The sequence below is a fragment of the Mustela lutreola genome, chromosome 8, assembly GCF_030435805.1.
Source record: "Mustela lutreola isolate mMusLut2 chromosome 8, mMusLut2.pri, whole genome shotgun sequence".
Taxonomy (NCBI): domain Eukaryota; kingdom Metazoa; phylum Chordata; class Mammalia; order Carnivora; family Mustelidae; genus Mustela; species Mustela lutreola.
The window spans coordinates 113,806,652-113,832,337 of record NC_081297.1 but is presented as its reverse complement, the minus strand read 5'-3'; the positions used below and the strand labels follow the sequence as shown (position 1 = coordinate 113,832,337).

Below are 25,686 nucleotides of genomic sequence, written 5' to 3'. Positions count from 1 at the left end.
TAGAATGTTTTTTAAGCCAGTCTGAGAAAGACAAATTCCATGTGACTTCACTTTTAGGTGGAATCTAAAAAACAAATGAATTTACAAGTAAAAAGGAGAATCCCCTGTGTAAACAGAGAACAAACTAATGGCTGCCAGAGGGAAGGAGGTGGGGGGATGGGTGAAGGTGAGGAGGAGATACAGGCTTCCGGTTATGGAATGAATACATCACGGAGGTGAAAGGCACGGCATAGGGAATATAGCGAATGACATTACAACAGCATTTTACAGTAACGGACGGCAGCTACACTTGTAGTGAGCACAGCATAATATAGAGAAGTTCAATCCCTATGTTGTACACCTGAAACTAAAGAACACTGTGTGTCATCACACTCAAATTTAAAAAAAAAGTTTTTGAGGAATGTTTTTCCTCAGTGTAAATGTTCTCACACCACAGAGTGCTTAAAGTCATGTAATACTGCTCCATGAAGTTCAGGATAAAAACTATGTATCTTCCAGGGGCATGCAAAGACCATTCATCTCAGCTTTCTTTCTCCCCATACAACTTCCCACATTCCAGCTTCAAGGAATTACAAAATGTGTAAATCAGCAACTCTCGCTGTGGCCATCCTTGACCTTGACCACTCCCAACCCCAGGCAGTTCCACAGACCTATATACAGATCCCTGCCCTGGTACTTGTCACATGGCAATAACAATTGGTCTACTTACTTCTATGTTTCCTTCATTATACTGTAAGCTAACTGAAGCAGAGACAATGTCATATTCTCCCTATAATCCTAGGATTTATTATAGCAGTTCTCATATTAGGCATTCAATATATATTTGATAAATGAATGAATAAAAATATTAGTAAACGTCCAAGAAACATTGGATTTATGATCCAGGTAGAGTAGCCAAGGTAGTTTTTCCTACCTCGTTTTAAAGTTGAGAGAACAGAGACTTAAAACAAGAATAATTCCCAGGACATTTGGCAAGAAATTGGATAATGCCATACCTGCAACGACTTTAGACACCTAGACACACATTGGTATTAACATCATATTAATTAATTCATTTATAATAAACTTATTTTCTACCCTCAAGTTCATGGATTCTTTCCTCTGTGGTGTCCATTCTACTGTAAAGCCAATTCAGTGAATTTTTATTTTGATAATTGCATTTTTCAATTCTAAAATTTCCAGTTGGTTTTTCTTTAGATCTTGTGTCTCTTGGCTGAAGCTTTCTTTAGATTTTTCTCAAGTATTTGAAAATATGTAGTAGTTTCATAATTAAGTTATTAATATCCTAGGGTTTTCTTTTTTAAGGATAACCTTAAATATACTTAAAGAATTTTAAGGGTACCCTTTATGACCGGCAGAAAGAAAATTCAAATAAAGGGCAGGGCCTGTAAGCAGTGTTCAATAAGAACTATTGTAGGAGATAAAAAATTGGAATGGCTCCACAGGTGGTAAGAGTTGATGAATATACCACTATAAATTGGCTAGACTTAAGAGATTGGTTTACTGTGGCTGACTGGACCAAGTGACCTGCAAGGAACCTCTCAGCTCAAAGATTTGATTATTCTACTATGACAAGATTCTTATTTCATTTTAAATCAAATCATTTCAGTAAAGGTCAATTGAATACCTTCTATGTGCTGTCTCTTTACTGTCCCTTCTAAATTCATGAGCAGGTTTTAAATGGATTGTCTCCCCAGATTATTAAAATAACTAATGCCCACTATAGACAACTGAGAAAATATACTTTGGGGTATTTTGTTTGTATATGTAAATATTTTGCCTCTATGTTTAAGATTATATAATGAGCCTTTTCCAAGAGTCTGAAAATTTTTAAAAAACCACACATTTAATGATGGCATAATATTCTATTCAATGGCTGTTCAATAATAATGTTAACTCTGTATTGTTGCAAATTGCTTTTCATAATACTGTCATTATTTTAAATGATCTTGGAATGATGTTTCTTATAGAGAAATATTGGTTACATTGTTTTTTATTATATTTGCAGGCAAGATTCCTACAATCAAACACATACATCAAATAATCACATTTCTTCTGGAAATATTGAATCAATTTACATTACAAACAGCAATACCTGAAATTCTATTTTATCACCCTCTCCAAATACAGATTATTCTCAGTCTTCTTCAGTTTGAGAAGTGAAAAGTAGTTTTAGTTTTGGTTTGACTACTGGTATTAAGTACAATGTCTGTCAAGTTTTAAAAGTTCTTTATATTGAACATTGATCTTATATCTGACATTGTTAGAAATCATGTTCTCAATTTATTCACTAATTTCAATTCATGGTGTTTCTTGACATAAAAAGATTTGAAATTTGTATGTAGTCAAATAAACTCATTTTCCTTTGCAATTTCTTCCTCTAAGAAAAATCCATAATACTCTCTTCTGGTTTCATTTTTTATACTGACCCCTGACATATGTCAATAATTTATTCATATATGTATAAAATCTGTATGTAATATACATGATATATTAAATATTATACATATGTATTGTATGATATCTGTATGTGACTCTATATATATATATATGGATAGGTATATGTATACCTATATAGTTATATTTATATAATGATGTGGTAGTACAATTATATTTGTTTATCCATAATCAATTTTACAAGCATCAATTTTTGTGCAAGCATATATTTTTGAATGTTTACTACACTCGTTCTTTCATGATGCTCCATTCTTCCCATATGTATTATGCATATATATTCTCATATTTATATATATATCAGAGTCTTTGCCAAGGCTATTGTAGTTTCTATATACAGCTACTTGAATGTTCTGTCAGTAGAGTTCTTATAAAGAGTTGTCTTTAAACTCAGTCAGCTTTTACTTCTGTTTAAAAAAGAAAGGAAAAAACTTCATATTCTTTATTCTACCACATCTCAGCCCTGAATTTCTTCTGCAGAAAACTGAAAGAAATCTGAATGTACCCCCACAGCTCACTTAATAACAGAAAAAAATACAAAAGTGAAAATAAATTGATAGCAATAATGGAACCATTAGAAATGGTGCTACCACCCGATCAGAGCAGAGGAAAATTTTGGCCTATACAAAGCAAACAGAAGTAGAATGACTGCTATATCCAGAAGTCATAGAAAACATGGTAGATCCAAGTGTACTGATATGGAAAGATTTCCATGACATCTTATGTACCACCAATTTAAGATGAAACAAAGGAAATAATGTAGAAAAAAATCATACAACTGTACCATAGAATATATTTATGGGGAAACTACAAACCCCAAGCAGGTAATAAAGAGGCTCACAAAAAGGCTCTCAGTACAGCTCTGAAATAACTCCACAATCAGAGGCAAATGCGAATAAGAAATGGGCCATATAGGTGTTTGGATGGAAAATCCAGACATAAGCCGTACAAACATACCTCCACCTACACACACATCACATAAACTCTCACCAGCCTGGTCTAACTTTCTGAAATAGGAGGGTTTCGGCATGGATGCTCCTCGAGAATATCTAAGACCTTCAGAACAGGGACAAGATTCTATGTGATTTCCGGGAGGTCTAGAAACCCTACATACCACTGCCACTTGGAAATCCCCTCTTTTCTCTCAATCAATCATAGGAAGTAGGACTCTAGTAACCAAAATCTGTATTCGCTGACACATGAACTAAGAACATTCAAGTAGTTGTATCTAGAAATTTTGCCCTGGCAAAGACTCTGATAGATAGATAGATAGATATGAATATACATGCATAATACATATGTATACACACACACACACACTTTTAACAGGACAATATAAAGTTTTGTTATCATAAATAACAAGGGAAAAGATATACTTTTAACTTCAACAATATATAAAGTGTGACTAAAAATCAATATAAAAAAATTAAAAATCCAGTAAGTAAGGAATCTCAGCATGCTATCCATAGAGGGGGAAAAAAACTGATAATGGCCAATAAGCAAAAAAAAAAAAAAAAGATGCTCACCCTCGCTGATGATCAGGAAAACAAACATTAAAACAATAATGAGATATTATTTTCCCCCCACTGGATTGATATATTGATATAAAGATACACAGTACACAGTACTTTTAATTCAGTCAAAGCAAGATGCTTATATATTTATCTCTGTGCTGTATAAAAGCACAAGGAGTCTAGAACAAGGTGCAAGAAAATATGAATAGTGGTAATGCTGGGTAAAAGAAAAATTGATGGGGCAGTATGAAAAGGGATAATCTATATTTTTCTGTAACAAATACTTCTGTGTGACTTGGTTTTTGCTAACATGCATTAATGAATTAAATGGATGATATAAATATATTTGAATAAAAATATAAATTTTAACAGAAGATTGCTTGGCACTTGGTTTGACTGAATTATCAACTTCATCTCATTATAACTACCATTAATGAAAAATGTTAGTTAAATCTCTTTTCAATTTTCTTCTAGCAAGAAGGAATATTTCTTATACTTGTGACAACATCTAAACTCAGTTTTAAGGCACTAAAACTTGGATCATTAAATTTTTACTTCTTTTATTTTTCTCACCAGAATCAACCTCAAGCAGCTATACAGTATACTAATAATGGCTACATAGAAGCTTCGAATCACATAGCTCTATTATAGAATAGCTACAGAATAGAATCACATAGCTCTATCATTCATCGGTTCTGCTTGCTGTCCCCCGCGATGTCAGTTGCTCTCATTCCAGCAACTTGTGAAACTACGCACAAATTGAGGCACATGGTCAGGAAGCTCGCCATGGCGCAGGAACACAGCTAGAGAAGTCATGCAGGAAGTCTTCAAGATCCAGCCTGTGTTTTCCACACTTCCTTCTCTCTGTCACAAGGACCAGTGACATTCCAATTGGTGGCTGCCCTGTCGACTCTATTTTTGAGTGAGCACATATGTTATGAAGAAAACCAGAGACAAATGTGCATGAATGAGAGACATCTGAGCTATAGATGTCCCTAAAAAGAAGTCAAAACACACCATCATCAGTGTCTGAGCTCACGGTGGTGGACCAGAGAGTCTTCAGAAGGAGCTCCAGTAAGAAGAAAGCTCTTCGCAGGGGTGCCTGGGTAGCTCGGTCTGTTAGGTATTTGCCTTTGGCTCGGGTCATGATCTCAGGGTCCCCGGGGTCCTGGGATTGAGCCCCATGTTGAGCCCTACCTTGGCGCCCCTGCTCAGCCGAGAGTATGCTTCTCCCTCTCCCTCTGTGTGCACGCTCTCTCTCAAATAAATAAAATCTTTACAAAAGAAGAAGGAGGAGTAGGAGGAGAGGGAGGTCAAGGAGGGGAGGAGGAGGGAGATAAGGAGAAGAAGAAAGCTCTTGAAATTCTTTCTAGACTGCTTTATGCATAATTTTCTATTTTCCCTTGCTTTCTCCTCATTAACCCCTGCTAGTTTACATCTAGCATCTTGTTTGAATTTGACTTCTCTTCTTCCCCTTAGCCTACCCTGAATCCTATCTTCCTAATACTTGACGTTAGCCCACCCTGTATTTCACAGTGACCTTGTTCATCAAAAGGGTTAAACTGGAGTGTGTATTTGGCCCACACACTGGGCTGAGTGCATGAATGTAGGTAGATATCTGAAAGATTTTTAAGAGGTTGGGAGCCTGACGAGTTCCATAGTCTTGATCTCTAGGTACTGGAAGAAACTAGTGCCAAATGTTCACATGATTCTTCTATTCACACAATTCTCATGATTCCCAACCTTCTGATGGTTAAGAGCTAAAATTTTGTTAATTAGGCATGTACGTATTAAACCAGTTTTCAAACATTATAAAAGGAAATAAAACTATGACACTAAAAAGAAAAAGAAAACTTCTTTCAGAGGGAAAAACGGATAGCATTTACTCTGTGAATCTGATTACCCAGGTACAGAAAGTGGAACAGGTAAAGTTTAAAATATTCCTTTCAATTTCACCACACCCTCCTATTTTAAGAATAAAACTTACCGTATGTTCAATAGTGTGACCTATGAAATTCTTTTACAAACTGCCATATTTCAATCTGTAAGAAACAACTGTTGAAAGAAAGAGACCCCTAACACAACTGTATTTGGGTTTTATTTTGTTTTTTTTTTTTTAAGATTTTATTTCTTTATTTGAGAGAAGGAGAGACAGAGACAGAGAGACAGAGAAAGCACAAGTGAGGCAGAGGGAGAGGGAGAAGCAGACCCCCCCGCTAAGGAGAGAGCCCGACATGGGGTCTCAATCTCAGGACCCTGGGATCCTGACTTGAGCCAAAGGCAGATGCTGAACCAACTGAGCCACCCAGACGCCCCAGCACAACCATATTTGGTAGTCGCAGTCCTGCAACCCTCTCTGTAGTCCCAGCTTCTGATTTCCGTACTGGTCATACATTCACCATTAATTAACTGGAAAGTCCAACTTACAATTTACCTTCTGACAGGAGTTCCCTTCCTTGGATCATGATACAATTTTCTTCCTTGACCACGACCTATTTGGATCTTTATTTTGGCACAATTTCAGGGAAAAAAAGTTCAAGCTCTTTTTTAAAAGTTAAATAAACCCAAGGATAACATATTGAAAACAATCCAAAGATGATGGATATATTTGGCTAGCTACATACTAAAATACTAAATCCATGCTAAGATAGTGAGGAACGTATAACCATGATAAGAAACAATTCATCATTTTATAGGTAGACTTTTGGCAGATTACAACCCCCAATGTTAACTATCAATAATGATCTTCTCGGGCGCCTGGGTGGCTCAGTGGGTTGAGCCGCTGCCTTCGGCTCAGGTCATGATCTCGGGATCCTGGGATCGAGTCCCGCATTGGGCTCTCTGCTCAGCAGGGAGCCTGCTTCCCTTCCTCTCTCTCTCTGCCTGTCTCTCCGTCTACTTGTGATTTCTCTCTGTCAAATAAATAAATAAAATCTTAAAAAAAAAAAATAATGATCTTCTCTTCAAAAGTTTTTTTATCCAGCAAATTTAACAGTAATTTGTTGTTGGTTAGAACTGAGACTATAAAGAAACTGGGGAAAAACTACTTGGGAGCATGTCCACCACTCTAAAAGCCAGAATGATTTGCAATAACTGTAATAGGAAGCAAAATGTGGCAAATTTGCTGGCAGAGGTAGAAACAAAGTACGATGAAAGTACAGTAAAAAAGAGATTAATTCCAGCTAGAGGAATGTGGTTAGGAACAGGCGGATGTTGAAATGAATGTAGTGTATTTGTTATAAGGGTCTGAACTTTGAACTAAAAAAATCAGAGTTCAAATATCAGGCATTTCAGGTACTAAATGTAGGACTGCAGGCAAATTAATGTGCTTAGGTCTTTCTTCCTCCATCTATAAAACAAAACAAAATGAAAAAATAAAAAAATAAAAAACAAAGAGCACTTACTCTGTACCAAGACAACACTATGAACAGTTAACATAAATTCATTCAATTCTCATAATGACCCTGTAGATACTAATATCATCTTCATCTTACAGATGAGGAAACTGAGGCACAGAGAAGTTAAGTGGCCTCCCAGTGGACTGCATATCAAACAGTCAGGCTCCAAGTCACAACCACTTATTCTGTGTTGTAAAATGTACTCTACAAGCACAATTTTATACACATTTCATTGACTCCTTTTAATAATCCTATCAGTTAATTACTATTTTATACACACTTACAAGTGGGGACACCGGTGTGTAAAGGAGAAGAGAACCTAGCATACAGGCAACATGGGTGAGAAGTGAGGGTAGGACGACAAGAGGGAAGCTCTGGCTTCTCTTTAGCTTGTACCAATCTTTCAACTGGCTTTTACGAAAAGGGCGAAAAGTAAAGGCGGCTGATGGGGGAGGCACTGAAAATTAACAGAATTTTTTAATGGCAACGGTAAGTGAGATGGCTACAAAAATTAGGCAAAGTTAGGTTCTGGTTTAGAAGTGCAAGTGCATTAATGCTGCTAGAATGGGAGATGTTGGCATGGAGCATACCGTGAACCAAGACAATGAAAACCAATGGAAGCCTCATCTGAGAAGCCTGGAATGCCTTGTTAAGGATGGGCAGGCTAATTAAAAGGTCTAGAGCTGGAGAATGTCCTGCTTAGAAATGGATTTCAGGTCAGACTGGAGAGGCAAACAAGGAGATGGAAGCAGTTAGGATCTACTGACTAGGCAGGAAGAGCAAATACGTTGTGAAAACATGGGGGGGGGGAGAAATTATTACAGAAACAATCAAAAAGGAACTAGAAGGAGGAGGAAGGATGGTATCAAAGAAGCCTGAGAGTTTCTTCATCTCTGTATGTCAAGTTTATGTTGCCTTTAAGGGAGACCTGAAATAAGAAGAAAAAGAAACAGTTTTGAAGTAGGAAAAGAAACTAATATTTTGTTAATCGCCAATACGCCAGGTTCCGCACCTGGTAATTTTTTTATATATATATATATATATATATATATATCACATCATTAATGCACACCGTCCCTTGAGGACAACATTGTTATCCTCATGTTATCGATGAGAAACATGCCTCAGAGAGGTCAACCAACTCCGCAGAATTATAAAACTAACATGCGGTAGACTGCAACCCAGTGCTTTCCGACTCCAAGGAAGATGGGATGGATTTCCAATTTCACATGTCTGTGTGCTTGTTGGAGTAATTCTTGTACTTTCCCTAGAGGCTGTTTCCTGTGGGCAGAGACCATGTGCTAGCTCATTAATGGCACACAGCAAATGCTCAATAATTATTTTTAAATAACTGCTTGCAAGTGTGAATGAACGTGAACTGAAGTAGTGCTCTTCTGACACATTAACACAAATAAGAAAAAGTCTCATGAGGTAAGCACTCAGTAAAAACACAACGACTGGCTCAAACGACTGCCATGGCACACAAACAGAGAGGGCTTTAAACATTTTTAAGAAGGCATCATATTGCTTTATACACACGGGGACATCTCATCTAAATTACAGAGAGCTGGCCTTGAGCCGTATCAACGGACTGTTCCAGGAAACCCTCCAAATTGGGTAATTGCTTACTTGGGGCGGCATAATAACCTTATGTTAATTTAACCACTAGGGATATTGTTTCTGTAAAAGTATTTGGAAAGCACATCTCTCTATAGGACAATTATTTTAACAAGGAAACCAAACACAAAGAGAGAGACATCCTTCAGCCCTACGGATCCTTCTTCTGTGAGTACACACACACAGAACCCAGCCCCATTCACCAGCCCTAGCCACAGATTGTCCCATCTCAACAGGAAAGGACAGCACAGGCATCTGCACCTCTGCCAGAGCATCTCAAATTAAAACGGAGTGAACTGCCAATGATGAGAAATACAGCCAACAGGAAAAAGAATAGAAAGAAAGGCTCTCAAGAAATCAATACCTGTTATCTGAACTGTATCCACTGTCAATGAAGAGAAAAGGCATGAATGAATGATCTTAAAGATCCACGGGTTATGAGTCACGCTGGACAGTTAAATTCAAAGCTGAAAGTGAAGACACCACTTTATCTTGTTGGTTTTATTTTTTGTGTAGAGGAAATGCAGGAAAGAAACAGTTTAATCAAACAAATAGAATTCGGTTTAATATAAAAGATAAAATTATAATTAATTAATAGTAAAGGGCAAATGTTAAAGATCCAGTCAAAACATGTTAAAATTTCAAAGCATGAATTCATTAAGATTGAAATATAATCATAATTAAATATACATTTAAAAGTACATTGTAAAGGCAAGTAAGCTTCATCAGACAGTCCTTTTCAAGAGAGCATTTAGGATCTCCATAGGAGCAGAGGTCCTCCATCAGCCAACTCAGAAATAAGTCATGAGAAACTCATAAGGGACCAAACTACAAACCAGAGCAGGTTCCTAGGAAGACACACCTACAGACCAGGGCCCACAGGATCTCCAAGCATATAACCCAGAAACCTCCAAACTATCCAGGGAACCAAGAAGGGACAGAAGAGGGGGTGCCACACTCCTATAACTAACCAGTATTCGTTGGAGGGAAGAGAAGATGCTGCTCAGCATTTAATCCTGATAACAATGATGAAGTGATGAAGAAAGAATGGGAAAAAAAAAAAAAAAAAGGAGAAGAGAGAGCAGCCCAGGCACCATGCAGAGAAGGAAGACAACTCATTAACAGTTGTTACTTTTCCCTGGTTAAGGAGAAATGTGAAAAGAGGGTAGAAACAGGTAAGTGTTGAAAGTAATGCACTCAAAACCTGAGGACTTAAAGGCTTTTTCCTATTTTCATATTACATTTTCATCTTCGCTATCCATTCCCTTCTCTTTAAGGCTATAACTCACACAGAATGACACACCACAATGTTCTGATGGAACTCTGTCCGCTACAGCTGACGCTCCCAGAAGGCAGACACCACATTCATGAACTCATTCTGCACAACACTTAGCTTATGTCCACAGAGAGATGTCTCATACAAGCTCTTATTAGAGAGGAGGAATACAATCAGTCATTTTAGAATGCCTGAGAAGAACTTTTTCTTCCTATTGAACCATACAAATTATTCTGACACTGTTTCTACAAAGACTGTAATTGGGAGAAATACAAAGGGGCATCAATTTGGTCTTACGCTTAAAAAAAAAAAATTTGAAGCAAATGTGATACAACATTAAGATTTTACAAAGCTCAGTGTTCAATGTTCAATAAATTTTTATCTTTATTCTCTAAATATTTCGTAAGGAAGAAAGTTATGAGACTTTATGAACAATATTAATCTTTTTGGAGAAAAAAATTGACAATATACATTAGAAAGTGTATAATTTGGGCACCTGGGAGGCTCAGTGGGTTGGGCCGCTGCCTTTGGCTCAGGTCATGATCCCAGAGTCCTGGGATTGAGTCCTGCATCGGGCTCTCTGCTCAGCAGGGAGCCTGCTCCCCCCTGCCCCCACCTGCCTCTCTGCCTACTAGTGCTCTCTATCAAATAAATTAAAAAAAAAAAATCTTTAAAAAAAAAAGTATATAATTTCTCTTTGATCTAGACATCTAAGAAAGTTAAGAAAGAAAGAAGCAGACAGAGACAGAAAGAGAAATCTTTGGAATGTTGTATCCAGAGATATAAATATATCTGCCTGTTTTTAACAGCAAATAAAGAGAAACCACCTAAATATCAACATAAGGATTGTGAAACAAAAAATTGTACATTCACCCAATATGTTAAAACATTCTAAAAACATTAAAAATTATGGACTAGAAGAAGAGAGGAATGGAAAAATCACTTCTTATTACAAGTGGAAAATGAACTATCAGTAGTATAGATAGTATAATTCCATTTTTCAACAAGAACAAAACAGAGACCTAGAGAATCAAACAGTCTGATTGACATACAGATTTCTTAAAAGGGAAAACACATACACAAAAAATAGGAGTGTGTGCCAAAACTTGCAAAACAAAAGAAGGCTTACAGTCTACTTAATTGCAAGGTGCCAGTGTCAAGTTTGGTTTTGATAATGTCCTACTTGTGTAAGATATTATCACTGGGGAGAGCTGAGTGATAGGTACAAACAACTTCTTTGTACTATTTTGTACTATTTTGTAGCTTCTTGTGAGTCAATGAAGAGGCAACGTCAATTCAAACCGAGGTCTCACACTTAGGCCTTGTGATTATAAAACGTCTGCTTTTTTAACTAAACCACACAATGTGTCATCCAACCTCCCAACTTCAGCTCTCACCAGAACAACCTCATAGACACAACCATGCCTTAGACATAGCTACAAAAATAAATCTGATTTGACTAACTAGATACCATGGAACATAACTCGAAAATTCCATTAGGCCTTTTTTCCCTACTCTTATCTTAAAAATAATCTTTGAACGGTATCACAAACTCTCTCCGTACTTTATCCTTGTCCACCCCCAATATCTACATAGATATTACATTCATAGGTAAAACATTTTCCATTAACATTTTTATAATTTGAAACTTAACTACAGTGCAGCCTACTCAGTTTTCTCAGTTTATTATCTAGCCCCTGCTAGGCCCACTATTTCCCTTTATTCTCTTTGCTGTTACCTGTCTTTTCCTCACCTTCCTTGTATTAGCACCTCTAGCAGAAAATAAGAGGCTGTACACGTGGATAAAATGAAAACTGGTTGATTCTTTTATCTGTGAAAGGATTCATTAGTTAGAAAGCACTACTGTTGATCCAAATGTGTGGTTGTATCCTCTAGTTACTCACACCTCAACAATCAAAGGTAATTCAGAGTAGAGCTGACTGTAAAATAAAACAAATTCTAATACCCCTATTTTCAGAAAATTATTACTAGATAGTCCCCATCACTCGGAATTACTCTTTTTAAACAGGAAATTGAAAGCGATCTTATTGCAAGCAACACTTTTTTTCCTTTGACGTGTGAAGTTGGTCTTCAAAGTTACACTCTATCTGGATTCTGATTCAGCACTTGGAATAGTTCCTGGCTTTAGAAGGCATTGGATCAACGTCTGTGGAATGAGCAAGAGAAAGGAGGAAAGGATGGCAGGAACAAATGAGTGAATGAATGAATAAGTTCTGAGCAAAAAAACTCCACTTTTATAAATATAACAGGCCAACGAGCATAGATGTGTGTGTAGATATATGCAGATAGGCACCAGGCTTGTCTTTAAATCTATATCACTAGTATCTAGATCAAATCTATATCTAGATTTGATCTAGATATAGATTTGATATCATATCAAATCTATATATAATAGATTTGAAATCATATCAAATATCTATAGATAATAGATTTGATATATCAAATCTATATATAATATAGATTATATAATATATATATTATATATATAAATTTGATATCATATCAAATCTATATTATATCTATATATAATAGATATATCTATATATAATATCTATAGATATATCTATATATAATATCTATAGATATATCTATATATAATACCTACATATAATAAATCTATATTATATCTATATATAATAGATTTGAAATCATATCAAATATCTATATATAATAGATTTGATATATCAAATCTATATATAATATAGATTATATAATATAGATTATATATTATATATATAATTATATATATATTATATTATATATATTATATATATAAATTTGATATCATATCAAATCTATATATAATATATAAAAAACTAGAAAGAGAAAAAAAAAAGAAAGAAAAACCAGATCTGTTAGACTATATATAGACCAAATCTATATATAATATAGATTTGATATGATATCAAATCTATATCACTAGTATCATGATAGTAAGATGGGATTAACTGGAGAGGAATTAAGGTACAGTGAGAAGCTGATACACTCTAAAGTCTAACAGATCTGGTTTTTCTTTCTTTTTTTTTTCTCTTTCTAGTTTTTTTATTTTTTTTTAGATATAGATTTGATATCATATCTATCTATAGATATGATATCAAATCTATATCACTAGTATCTATCGTGATAGTAAGATGGGATTAACTGGAGAGGAATTAAGATACAGTGAGAAGCTGATACACTCTAAAGTCTAACAGATCTGGTTTTTCTTTCTTTTTTTTTTTTCCTCTTTCTAGTTTTTTTTTTTTTATTTTCAGCATAACAGTATTCATTATTTTTGCATCACACCCAGTGCTCCATGCAATCCGTGCCCTCTCCAATACCCACCACCTGGTTCCCCCAACCTCCCTCCCCCCGCCCCTTCAAACCCCTCAGATTGTTTTTCAGAGTCCATAGTCTCTCATGGTTCACCTCCCTTTCCAATTTCCCCCAACTCCCTTCTCCTCTCTAACTCCCCATGTCCTCCATGCTATTTGTTATGCTCCACAAGTAAGTGAAACCACATGATAATTGACTCTCTCTGCTTGACTTATTTCACTCAGCATAATCTCTTCTAGTCCCGTCCATGTTGCTACAAAAGTTGGGTATTCATCCTTTCTGATGGAGGCATAATACTCCATAGTGTATATGGCCCACATCTTCCTTACCATTTGTCCGTTGAAGGGCATCTTGGTTCTTTCCACAGTTTGGCAACTGTGGCCATTGTGGCTATAAACATTGGGGTACAGATGGCCCTTCTTTTCACTACCAGATCTGGTTTTTCATCCCAGATCTGCTACCTGCAGGCCAAGTAAGCATGAGCAAGTTACTGAACCTTCCTTAAATTCTTTAAGAATGTATGTGCTTGATAAATTAACAAACTATGGTAAGGAGTATTACTGTTACTGTAATAATATATTTTATGTTCTGTAACACTTAAACACACTCACAAACATATACACATATGTGTGCACACTCACATACAAATACACACAGAGAGAATAAAGTCATCTTCTAGGATTTAAGAGGTTTTGATTATGAGCACTATTATTTCTATCAGATATAGACTGAAATAATTAGATATTTAATAAGAAAATCTTCCAAATTAAAAGTATTTTGCCAGTTATAAAATTTAAAATTAATTCTTTTGTAAGTTCATTAAACCTAGATAAGAGAACAATTTATCAAATTAGATCTACCAAGCCTGTAATTACAAATTACACTTCAAACAGCTCTTGAAATATTCAGGTGAAATAATAAAATGTTTACAGAAAACAGCAGAAGAGCTTGAGCAGTCAGGATTCAGCATTTTAAAACAATAATAAAGCCAATGTCCTGTCTTCTAAAATTCAAGCTCTTAACAGGATATGATCAGCTTTTATATCAAATAATAATATTAAGATTTGTACCATTATAACTATCATAAATGTGTCCTAGAAAAATAACATTTTATATTATCTCATTGCTATCACTTTTTAAATTCTTTTTTAATTGAGGCATAATTGACATACAACATTATATAAGTTTCAGGTATACAATGTAATGATTTGACATTTGTATACACTGTAAACAATTATCACAGCAAGTCAAGTTATCATTCATCACCACACTGAGTTACAACTTTTTTTCTTTTTTTCTTTCTTCTTGTAATGAGGACTTTTAAGGTTAATTCTCAGCATCACCAAATATCCAATACAGTATTATTAAGTATAGTATTCCCATGACATTATTTTATAGCCTGAAGTTTGTACCTTTTGACCCCTTTTGCCCATTTCACCCAAACCCTTATGGTCCCCACTCTGGCAACCACCGGCCTGTTCTCTGTACCTATGAGTCTGGGTTTTTGTTTTGTTTTGTTTTGTTCTTCTGTTTTTTAGATTCCACATGTAAGTGAGATCATTCAGTATTCATCTTTTACTACTTTTTTAATAATTTTTTTTATTTTTTTTTATAAACATATAATGTATTACTAGCCCCAGGGGTACAGGTCTGTGAATCGCCAGGTTTACACACTTCACAGCACTCACCATAGCACACTTCTCTTTTACTCAATGCATCTTTTACTACTTTTAACCAATGATTTTCATTTGATCACTAAAATTTGGTTTATTTCATTAACTTAGTGATTACAAAATGACAAATAAATGACAATCTGGTAATGTGATATTGGTCCAGCTCAAAAATCTGAAATTCTTAGAACCTGATATGTGTCAGAGAGACAACTTTTTCAGTCCACACTCACATGGGGACTTGGTCTGTACCACATAAGTGAAGTATTTACCTCTTTGTAGTGTGTCTTTGGCTTGGTGACTGAGTGCCCATGAATTCTGTAAAATAGTCTCTTTTACAACTAAAGACAAATGAGCCAAAGAGAAGCAAAGGGAACCAGCTGCCTCATCAGTAAACTTAGACCCAAACAGAATGCAAACTGGTGCAACCACTCTGGAAAACAGAACAGAAGTTCCTCAAAAGGTAAAAATAGAACTACCTTAAGACCCAATTACTCCAGCATTAGGTATTTACCCAAATGATACAAAAATACTGATTCAAAGGGATACATGCACCCCAATGTTTACAGCAGCATTATCAACAATACCCAAATTACAGAAAGAGCCCAAACTGACCATCAACTGATGAATGAATAATGTGTATATATATACAATAGAGTATTACTCAGCTATAAAAAGAATGAAATTTTGCCATGTGCAATGACATGGATGGACCTAGAGAGTATTAAGCTAGGTGACATAAGTCAGTCAGAGAAAGGACATATACCATATGATTTAACTCATATGTGTAATTTAAGAAACAAAACAAATGAGCATTAGGGTGGCGTGAAGAGAGGCAAACCGCGAAACAGACTCTTTACTACGGAGAACAAACTCAGGGTTACTGGAGGGGAGGTGGATGGGGGGATGGGTTAAATAGGTCATGGACATTAAGGAGGGCACTTGTGATGAGCACTGGGTGTTGTATATAAGGGATTATTCACTAAATTCTACTCCTGAAACTAAAATTACACTGTTATGTTAACTGGATTTTAAATAAAAATTTGCAGAAAAAATGTCAAACCCTTAGATGCCTTCATAGAAAGAAGATTCATGAGTCATTTTGGGTTCTGGTAGGATGGATAATTTAGGTATATCTACCTACAACTTATATAGGAGCCCAGATAGAAGAGAGATTAAAAAAGATAAATCCAGGGGCGCCTGGGTGGCTCAGTAGGTTAAGCCTCTGCTTTCGGGTCAGGTCAGGATCTCAGGATCCTGGGATCGAGCCCTGCATCAGGCTCTCTTCTCAGCAGGGACCCAGCTTCCCCCCTCTCTCTGCCTCCCTTTCTGCCTACCTGTGATCTCTATGTCAAATAAAATCTTAAAAACAACAACAACAAAAAACCTATATATGAGGTGAAGTTTCAGAGTCAGCGCAGTTGATAAACACAAGGTTTATGTACATTTCCCTGGGGATAGAAAGGTCACTGAGACCTGAGCGCTGCCCTTCCATTACCTCGTTATGATTCGTGAAATTATTGGTAAAAGTATCAGTGTGAGCTTATCTAGTAGATGTATAGTGGATGGAAATGAGCGTTGAGTATTCTTTGCCAAACTACCTTAAAGGGAAATAAGATTTAAAATGATGTGCTTATGAGGATAAAAAAATAATGAGTCAAGAACACACGTAAAAGTGGGATCTGGGAAATCAATGAAGATTTACAATTCCTCTAAAATCAGAGAGTAGAAGATACACAGAAACACAGATGATAAATGAGGAAACAGGAAGCAACATCGCAGATTAGACATTTTTAGAACTCTAACATAGTTCTCATTCTTTTACCCTCTAGGTCCTGACATCTAAACAGCCACATGACAACCAGACAGAAGTTAGAGTGTAGTTACAACTCATTACAGAAATCGAGCTCCACAGTGTGACCCAACTTGGTTGAAAAATGAAGTCCACCACTATATGACAAGTCACTTAAATCACTCTGTCCTTTGTTTATACAGCTATAAAAGTGCATTATAACTATACCTATTTCACAAGGTGTTGGCAAGATTTGAGGAACACGTATATACTTGAAGCATGGGACCTGAGCCAGAGTATGTGTTCAATAATTAGTTACCTGCCTCTGCATTGCTCTAGCTGCTACTATTATCATTATCATTACTGAGACCTAATACATCAACATGGAAGAAAGGAATAGCTCCAGCATGAGCTAGAGAATAACCACATGTGAGTTCCCTACTACAGACCCTAAAAATATCCCAAGTCTTATTGTGGCACACCCCCCCCAAACACTCAAAGGCAACATTGAACATTCTTAGATCACTTGTTCCCCGAAGTCTGGCAACATCCATGGAATAACACAGGTTAGTGAAAGCGCCCACAGCTCATTGTCTTTGTACTGAATTTCAAAAAATATGACATATTATTGACCAACTGTATATCAATATAATGAGAGAGCTGTATGCGATACAATTCCTGAGAAACTCATCTCTGCCCTTAACGTCAGCCATTTACCAAGGTTTGTCTGTCGCACTAGGCTCAAGAGGAAAAACAGTGGAAAAAAAACAGGAAAGAATACTGCATATGAATGTGTAAATCAGTAATAAATGCAGTAAATAAAATCAACAAGTACCTTAATTATACACACATAAGAAGTCCAGCATTTTCTTTTATTGAGAGGTTGGAGGAAAGGAAAAGTCTCATATATTCATACTTACATGAATTAATTAGGCTATTTATCACCATGTTCTAATAAAAGTAGTAATATAGCATATTGCAAGCAATGAATAATGTGGTCATTATACATTTTCCTTAAGCCAAAAAACCAACAGAGCATTTTTTAGAAGATTGATACTGTTTTCTAGCATCCAGGAAACATTTCCAGAGTAGGTAACGATATAAAGCCTCTCTCTCCCCAACTTTGGGACTGCTGTACACATTTTAAATATTTACCTATAAAACACAGCTCACTTTTTCAAAGAGTATCAATCTATTACCCCATATATAATATGGATATTTTCCAAATGTTTCTAAGAATTAGACTCAGGTGTTTTTAATTACTTTTAGTGTCTTCAGTGGAGAAGAGATAAGAAAAGAAAAGCTAAAATTAACTCTTAGTAAAGTAACACTATAATGTAGTTTTTATATGTTTATGTATTTATTAGAGTGCACACATGAGGGACAAAGGGAGAGGGAGAGAGAGAATCTTAAGCAGGCTCCATGCCCAGTGCCACCATGATGCGGGGCTCGATCTCACAATCCTGAAATCATGACCTGTGCTGAAATCAAGAGTCTGGCATTTAGCTCACTGAGCCAGCCAGGCGCTCTTATAATGTAGTATTTAGATGGAGTATAGAAGCTAATTTCAGACCGTCTGGATTCAAATCCAAGATCTGTTACTTACTAGTTTTATAAGTTTAGGCAAGTTTCTTAAACTGTATCTCCATCTCCACACCCATTAAATCAGAATAAAAACTGACCCTATCTCACAGGGTCGTTATAAATACTAAATAAATTATAGCACTACGTATTGTACTTGGCTCCCAACATGGACACAAAAAAGCCTACCTGCTTTTACTACATGCTGGACACTATGTACACCAGCAACACAATCATTCCAACGATCCTATAAAGTTATAATTATTGCCTTCTCAATCAGTAAGGATAGGCTGGATTACACTACAGTAACAACCGCAAATTCTCTGTGACTTGCAAAAATAAAAGTTTATTTCTTACTCATGCAACTTCACTGTGGGCTCAAGTGGACTCCCCAGATCTGCTATTAATGCATTTCTGCTCTGCAATGCAGGTGGCTTGGAGCCCACATGTGTTTCACAATAGCCATGGCAAACCAGCGGGCTGAGGAAGGAAGCTTTTGCAAATAAAGGCTTCACTCTGAAGTGACACACCTTCCTCCTCTTACTGCATTAGCCAAAGCTAACCACATAACTCCGTGTATATGGGGACATCCGATCCTCTGGAGTGCCCGACCTAGAGGAGAACAGATACTGCTGAACAATAATACCCATCGCAGACCAATTTTATAAATTCTGCCATTTTACAATTATTTGGGCAAAAGCACTGTTCGAGGAGTGGAGCCAGAATTTTAACCCAGAAATCAATTTGCTTTCTCCACTGATAATGATCCTGGACTTTTTATTCGCCTACCCCCCAAAATAAGATAACTAACAAACTCCCATTGGTACCTGGCAAACATCATTTGGCCTTGATTAAGGAGGCAAGTTGGGAGGAAGGCAAAGTCAGGGCATTTGTGGTTTAGAAAAGCACTTAACTCTCAATTGAGAATCAATAAAACTCTATGAAAATAAGAAAAACTGTGGAGAGAAAGCAAAGTTAGATTAGTATAAAAGTAGACTTTTCTAAGCTCCAATGTTTTTGCTTCTATTTATTTAGCAAATAGTCTATAATACTGACCCTATGCTCCTTTGACTTAACCAATTTTTTTTTACAAACATCTGCACTGCTCAGGTCTACAACAGATACTGAGCATTCATTTTTTTTTTTTAAATCTTCCCAAAGTTCTTTAACTTAACTGAGCCATCCACTTAGGAGAGATGTCTTGAAAGATTATACTTGGGAAATGTTTTTATTCTAAAATCAAAACCTAGGTAGAAGGTATTCCTGTTGTCCAGAGTTAGCTCTTAAGTCAAAGACCTATAAAATTTAATTGCTTTTCTCCCACTTAGAAACAGAAAAGACCTCGAATAGCCAAAGGGATATTGAAAAAGAAAGCCAACGTTGGTGGCATCACAATTCCGGACTTCAAGCTCTATTACAAAGCTGTCATCATCAAGACAGCATGGTACTGGCACAAAAACAGACACATAGATCAATGGAACAGAATAGAGAGCCCAGAAATAGACCCTCAAATCTATGGTCAACTAATCTTCGACAAAGCAGGAAAGAATGTCCAATGGAAAAAAGACAGCCTTTTCAATAAATGGTGCTGGGAAAATTGGACAGCCACATGCAGAAAAATGAAATTGGACCATTTCCTTACACCACACACAAAAATAGACTCAAAATGGATGAAGGACCTCAATGTACGAAAGGAATCCATCAAAATCCTTGAGGAGAACACGGGCAGCAACCTCTTCGACCTCTGCCGCAGCAACATCTTCCTAGGAACAACGCAAAAGGCAAGGGAAGCAAGGGAAAAAATGAACTACTGGGATTTCATCAAGATCAAAAGCTTTTGCACAGCAAAGGAAACAGTTAACAAAATCAAAAGACAACTGACAGAATGGGAGAAGATATTTGCAAACGACATATCAGATAAAGGACTAGTGTCCAGAATCTATAAAGAACTTAGCAAGCTCAACACCCAAAGAACAAATAATCCAATCAAGAAATGGGCAGAAGACATGAACAGACATTTCTGCAAAGAAGACATCCAGATGGCGAACAGACACATGAAAAAGTGCTCCATATCACTCGGCATCAGGGAAATACAAATCAAAACCACAATGAGATATCACCTCACACCAGTCAGAATGGCTAAAATCAACAAGTCAGGAAATGACAGATGCTGGCGAGGATGCGGAGAAAGGGGAACCCTCCTACACTGTTGGTGGGAATGCAAGCTGGTGCAGCCACTCTGGAAAACAGCATGGAGGTTCCTCAAAATGTTGAAAATAGAACTGCCCTATGACCCAGCAATTGCACTATTGGGTATTTACCCTAAAGATACAAATGTAGTGATCCAAAGGGACACATGCACCCGAATGTTTATAGCAATAATGTCCACAATAGCCAAACTATGGAAAGAACCTAGATGTCCATCAACAGATGAATGGATCAAGAAGATGTGGTATATATACACAATGGAATACTATGCAGCCATCAAAAGAAATGAAATCTTGCCATTTGCAACAACGTGGATGGAACTAGAGCGTATCATGCTTAGCGAAATAAGTCAAGCAGAGAAAGACAACTATCATATGATCTCCCTGATATGAGGAAGTGGTGATGCAACATGGAGGCTTAAGTGGGTAGAAGAATAAATGAAACAAGATGGGATTGGGAGGGAGACAAACCATAAATGACTCTTAATCTCACAAAACAAACTGAGGGTTGCCGGGGGGAGGGGGTTGGGGAGAAGGGGGTTGGATTATGGACATTGGGGAGGGTATGTGATTTGGTGAGTGCTGTGAAGTGTGTAAACCTGGTGATTCACAGACCTGGGGATAAAAATATGTGTATATAAAAAATATATGTTTATAAAAAATAAAAAATTAAAAAAAAAAAAAGAAAAAGAAACATTTATATTTTAAATCAGTAAAATTCACTATTTACTGAAAGTCACAAATTAAGATCTACCCTCTCTAACCTAGAATTTGAAAGAGCTTTTTTCTTTATTTATTTTTAGCTATTCTAAGACTTTCAACTGGACTACCTCAAACTCAAAATTCTTTTTTTTTTTTTAAAGATTTTATTTATTTATTTGAGAAAGAGAGAATGAGCAAGCAAGAGAGAGGGAGCTAGTGAGCGTGGGGAGCGGGGAGCAGAGGGAGAGGGAAAAGCCGACTCCGGCTAAGCAGGGAGAAGGTGAGGGCTCAATCCCAGGACTCTGGGATCATGACCAGAGCCCAAGGCAGATGCTTAAACGACTGAGCCACCCAGGGGCCCCGAAATTCAAAATTCTTAAACTTCAACTTTCCTGGATATCATAATAGTACTCCTCCTAGATTACACTGGTGAAATAAGCCAAACAGAGAGAGTCAATTTTCATATGGTTTCACTTATTTGTGGAGCATAAGGAATAACATGGAGGACATTAGGAGAAGGAAAGGAAAAGTGAATTGGGGGAAATGGCGGGGGAGACAAACCCTGAGAGACTGTGGACTCTGAGAAACAAACTGAGGGTTTTGAAGAGGAGGGGGGTGGGGTGGGGGGGAGAGCCTGGTGGTGGGTATTATGGAGGGCACGTATTGCATGGAACACTGGGTGTGGTACATAAACAATGAATTCTGGAACACTGAAAAAAATAAAATTAAATTAAGATGTTAACAAAAAAAGAATATTACCCCTCCTTTCTATGCACTATCTTTTTACCTCATTTGGCCATAATTCCAACAAAAGCAAATAAAATTAACCTCTTATAGGAAGTTCTCTATCTCCATGGTTTAAAGGATCTGAATTGCACATTCAGATGTGCTTCTAAAATTGTAATTTAAAGAGGTTATTAGATTCATATATTGTCACAAAGATTCATCAGCCTCCTACATATTTCTCTTGCACATGTCACACACTGTGGAAAGCAATGAGTTGCTGCTTGTTGCTTATGAAAGTAGAATTCTTTAAAAAAGAGAGAGAGAGAGAGAAAAGAAAGAAAATAAGGAGTAGCAGCAGATACAATACCTTCAACCACCAGATTTTTTTTCCCCTCACCTAATAGTATATGGTGGGAACAAAGGAGAAGCAAGCCACCTTCCAGGAGATACTTGCTCAGAGTTTGGATTTTCCCATGCACCTGGTAGTTGATGCAGTCACAGCTGATTGAATTTCCATTGTTCATTGATTGTGCCATTTGTCAGGCAATCCATCCTTTCTTATGTAATGGCCATATTCCTGTAGTTCCCTCTGTTGTGTCCTGGAGGTTCAGCAGCATGAGAGACTGAGAAAATTAGATATGGCTCGGCATCAAGCTGCTGACCTTGAGAATATACAATAAGGCCCATCTTTTAAAGTTGGGCTTTCTTGATAGAGGTTTTTCTGCGGGACTGTATTTCTAACAGGTCATTTTTCATGCCGACCGTGTACCTTCTTAAAATATTTTTTGTATTTATAGGAAAATGACAATTTAAATTTTAAATATGCCTGTACTGTGGCACGATATTATGAATAAATTCATTTCATTTAGAGTTTGTCAAAAGGGGACAAATTTTTCATCTTTAGGTAAGCCTCTTACTTTCAAACCAGAATTAAACATCATTTTAATAAATTCTGATAAATATGAAGGAAAATTCAAAGAATCTCAGTAAGTTAAAAAAACAAAAAGACTAAATTTCCCAAATAGTTTAATGCGGTTTATTGACGGATTGCCAAAGCACCAAAATTCATTAGGGAAATTAAATTACTTTCCAGTTACATAAAATTCACATTATACTGTCCGTATTTGTTTTCCTTGGAAACAAAGTCAAACTCACAGAAAAGTTGGAAATACGAGATAAAGAACTTTTTCCTCCTCTGAACCACTTACTTATACAATGCCTAATACCCCAAGAATAATTAAGTAAATCAACGACTATTATTTCATCCCTTTTCAATTGCCTCCTCATCTTCCCTGTAAACTCGCAATGAAATGTGTAACTATCTAGAGAAACAGAACTGTGACAGTATATAACAAGAACATACAGACTGGCTGAGTAGCTCTGTATGTCATTGTTTAGACTCTTCCCTGGAGTTTCCTCCAGGAACTTCTAGTACCGAAACAAAAGAAAGATAAGAAACCACACAAAGCTGCAAAAACAGGGAGACCTATTGATGAGGAATGGGTTTCAAAATAAGCAAAATTCCCTTCATTCCTATGTCACAGATTTCTTCACTTCTGCCTTTAAACACGGGTTTCTCCTAAAAGAGGAGGAAGAAAAGTAAAGAGAGGGAGGAACGTATTTCATAGCTCAGGTGCATCTACACGCTGTCATTCTGTCTCCCCTTCCTGTCTCTAATTCCTCCATGGAATGTTCCTTCCACCCTCTGCTCACTCTGTAACGCACTGCTCTTGGTCTCGCCTCTGTTCCTCCATTCACATCACATTATGAAAAGTCCCTGAGGATTTCTGAATCAAAATTGCTCTTTCACACCTCCGTTGCCTTAAAACATCTCTGAGCCCTTAACCTCTACTGATGGTCCTTCTTTTATCTGTTCCCTTCTTTATACTCCAGGACACTGCAAGATCCTGCTCTTCCTTCTCCTACTTCTTTGACCAAGGTCCCATCCACTCTTGCAAGGTATTTTTTCCCTACTTGTCTCCAAAGTTTAGTTTTTAGTATGTTCCTCTTCCTCTCTCTCCCTCCACCCCCATCTCCACTCAACATTCATCAGGCTTAAACTCTACATCTTTTCAACTTAGAGTCGAGTCTATAGCCGTACATCAAGCCCCCTCCAGGTTTCAGCCAATGAACTTTCATTTCACAATCAATTCCCCAACTTGGAGATCTGTCTCACATTCTTGCCATTACCAAAACTTCCTTCCTTCCCTGAACCCCACTTTCAGGCGGTCACAATGTCGCATTTAGCCTGGGGATAGGAGTTACTCAGTTCTGGGCAAGTGCTGCCCATTGCTAGTAGATGTTCTACTTTTTTGTCAAAAGAAGACCAAAAATTGAATTGATACCAGAAATGTGGATTTTAGGTGAAATCTTCCCATGTTTAAATACTGAGAACTACTTAAATAAACAAAAACTCAACATCTGGCTCAAACAAAACCCACTTGTAGGCTTAGAGTCAGATTGTGACCTGTAGCCCAAGAAGTGAAGACAAAACCTTTTGCTTCCTATTCCAAGATTTCTGAAACCATCCTGAAACTACCTTCTGAATTTGAGTGCAGCAGTGCCCCCCTTAACTGTGGTTTCACTCTGCTGTTTTCAGTTACCTGGGGTCAAACTCCGGCCCAACATTTGTTACAATGTCTATGTCCTTCATCTCACTTGATCTTATCACGTAGGCATTTTATCACAAGAAAAAGAAAGATGAGTACAGTACCATAAGATATTTTGAGAGAAAGAGACCACGTTTACATAATGTTTATTACAGTATATTATAATTTTTCTATTTGAGTTACTGTTGATTTCATACTGTACCTAGTTTATAAATTAAATTTATGATAAGTATGTATATATAGAAAAAAACAGTATATGCGGGTTCAGTTCTATCCACGGTTTCAGGCATCCTCTGAGGTCTCTGACTGTATCCCCCATGGGTAAGGGAGACTACTGTACCAGTAACTCAAAATACCTTCTACAAGCCAACTATCCTCCCATACATAAGCACACTTGATTTTTTCTAACCTCTATGCCTTTGTCATGTTTGCTCCCCACGCAAAAATATTTTTCTTCTAAAGTCCTATCTTAAGATGCAGTTTGAATGTTACCTTATCTTTGAAAACCTCCCAGGATCATATTTCAAAGACATTAATACCCAGTATTGTGTGTCAGGCACAGCTCCAAGCATTTTACAAGTCCCTCCCTACTCCCATATAATCCTAAAAATTAATCCAAAAAAAAAAATCCTGATACTATCCTGATATCCCCCATATAACCCTAAAAAAAAATTCTGATGCTGTCATCATTCTCATTTTACAAATAAGGATATTGAAGCTTGCCCAAGGTCAGTGGCAGAACTGGGGTTGAACTCACACCCATTTCAAGTACAGAAAGAAAAGTAGTAAATTCATGTTCTGGTC

General features: G+C 36.7%; 1 protein-coding gene across 2 annotated transcripts in view; it reads right to left on the bottom strand.

The window, feature by feature from the left end:
* The window catches only part of ACSS3 (acyl-CoA synthetase short chain family member 3), a 160,888-nt gene that overhangs the window by 129,689 nt on the left and 5,513 nt on the right, over positions 1 to 25,686 (bottom strand). The window contains exon 1 of one of the 2 annotated variants that reach the window (XM_059186443.1): positions 5,166 to 5,183. The exons of the other annotated variant lie outside the window; for it this stretch is intronic. The gene's annotated coding sequence lies outside the window, so the exon portion shown is untranslated. Of the gene's footprint in view, positions 1 to 5,165; positions 5,184 to 25,686 lie in introns of those variants that run through there. 2 annotated transcript variants of the gene reach the window in all.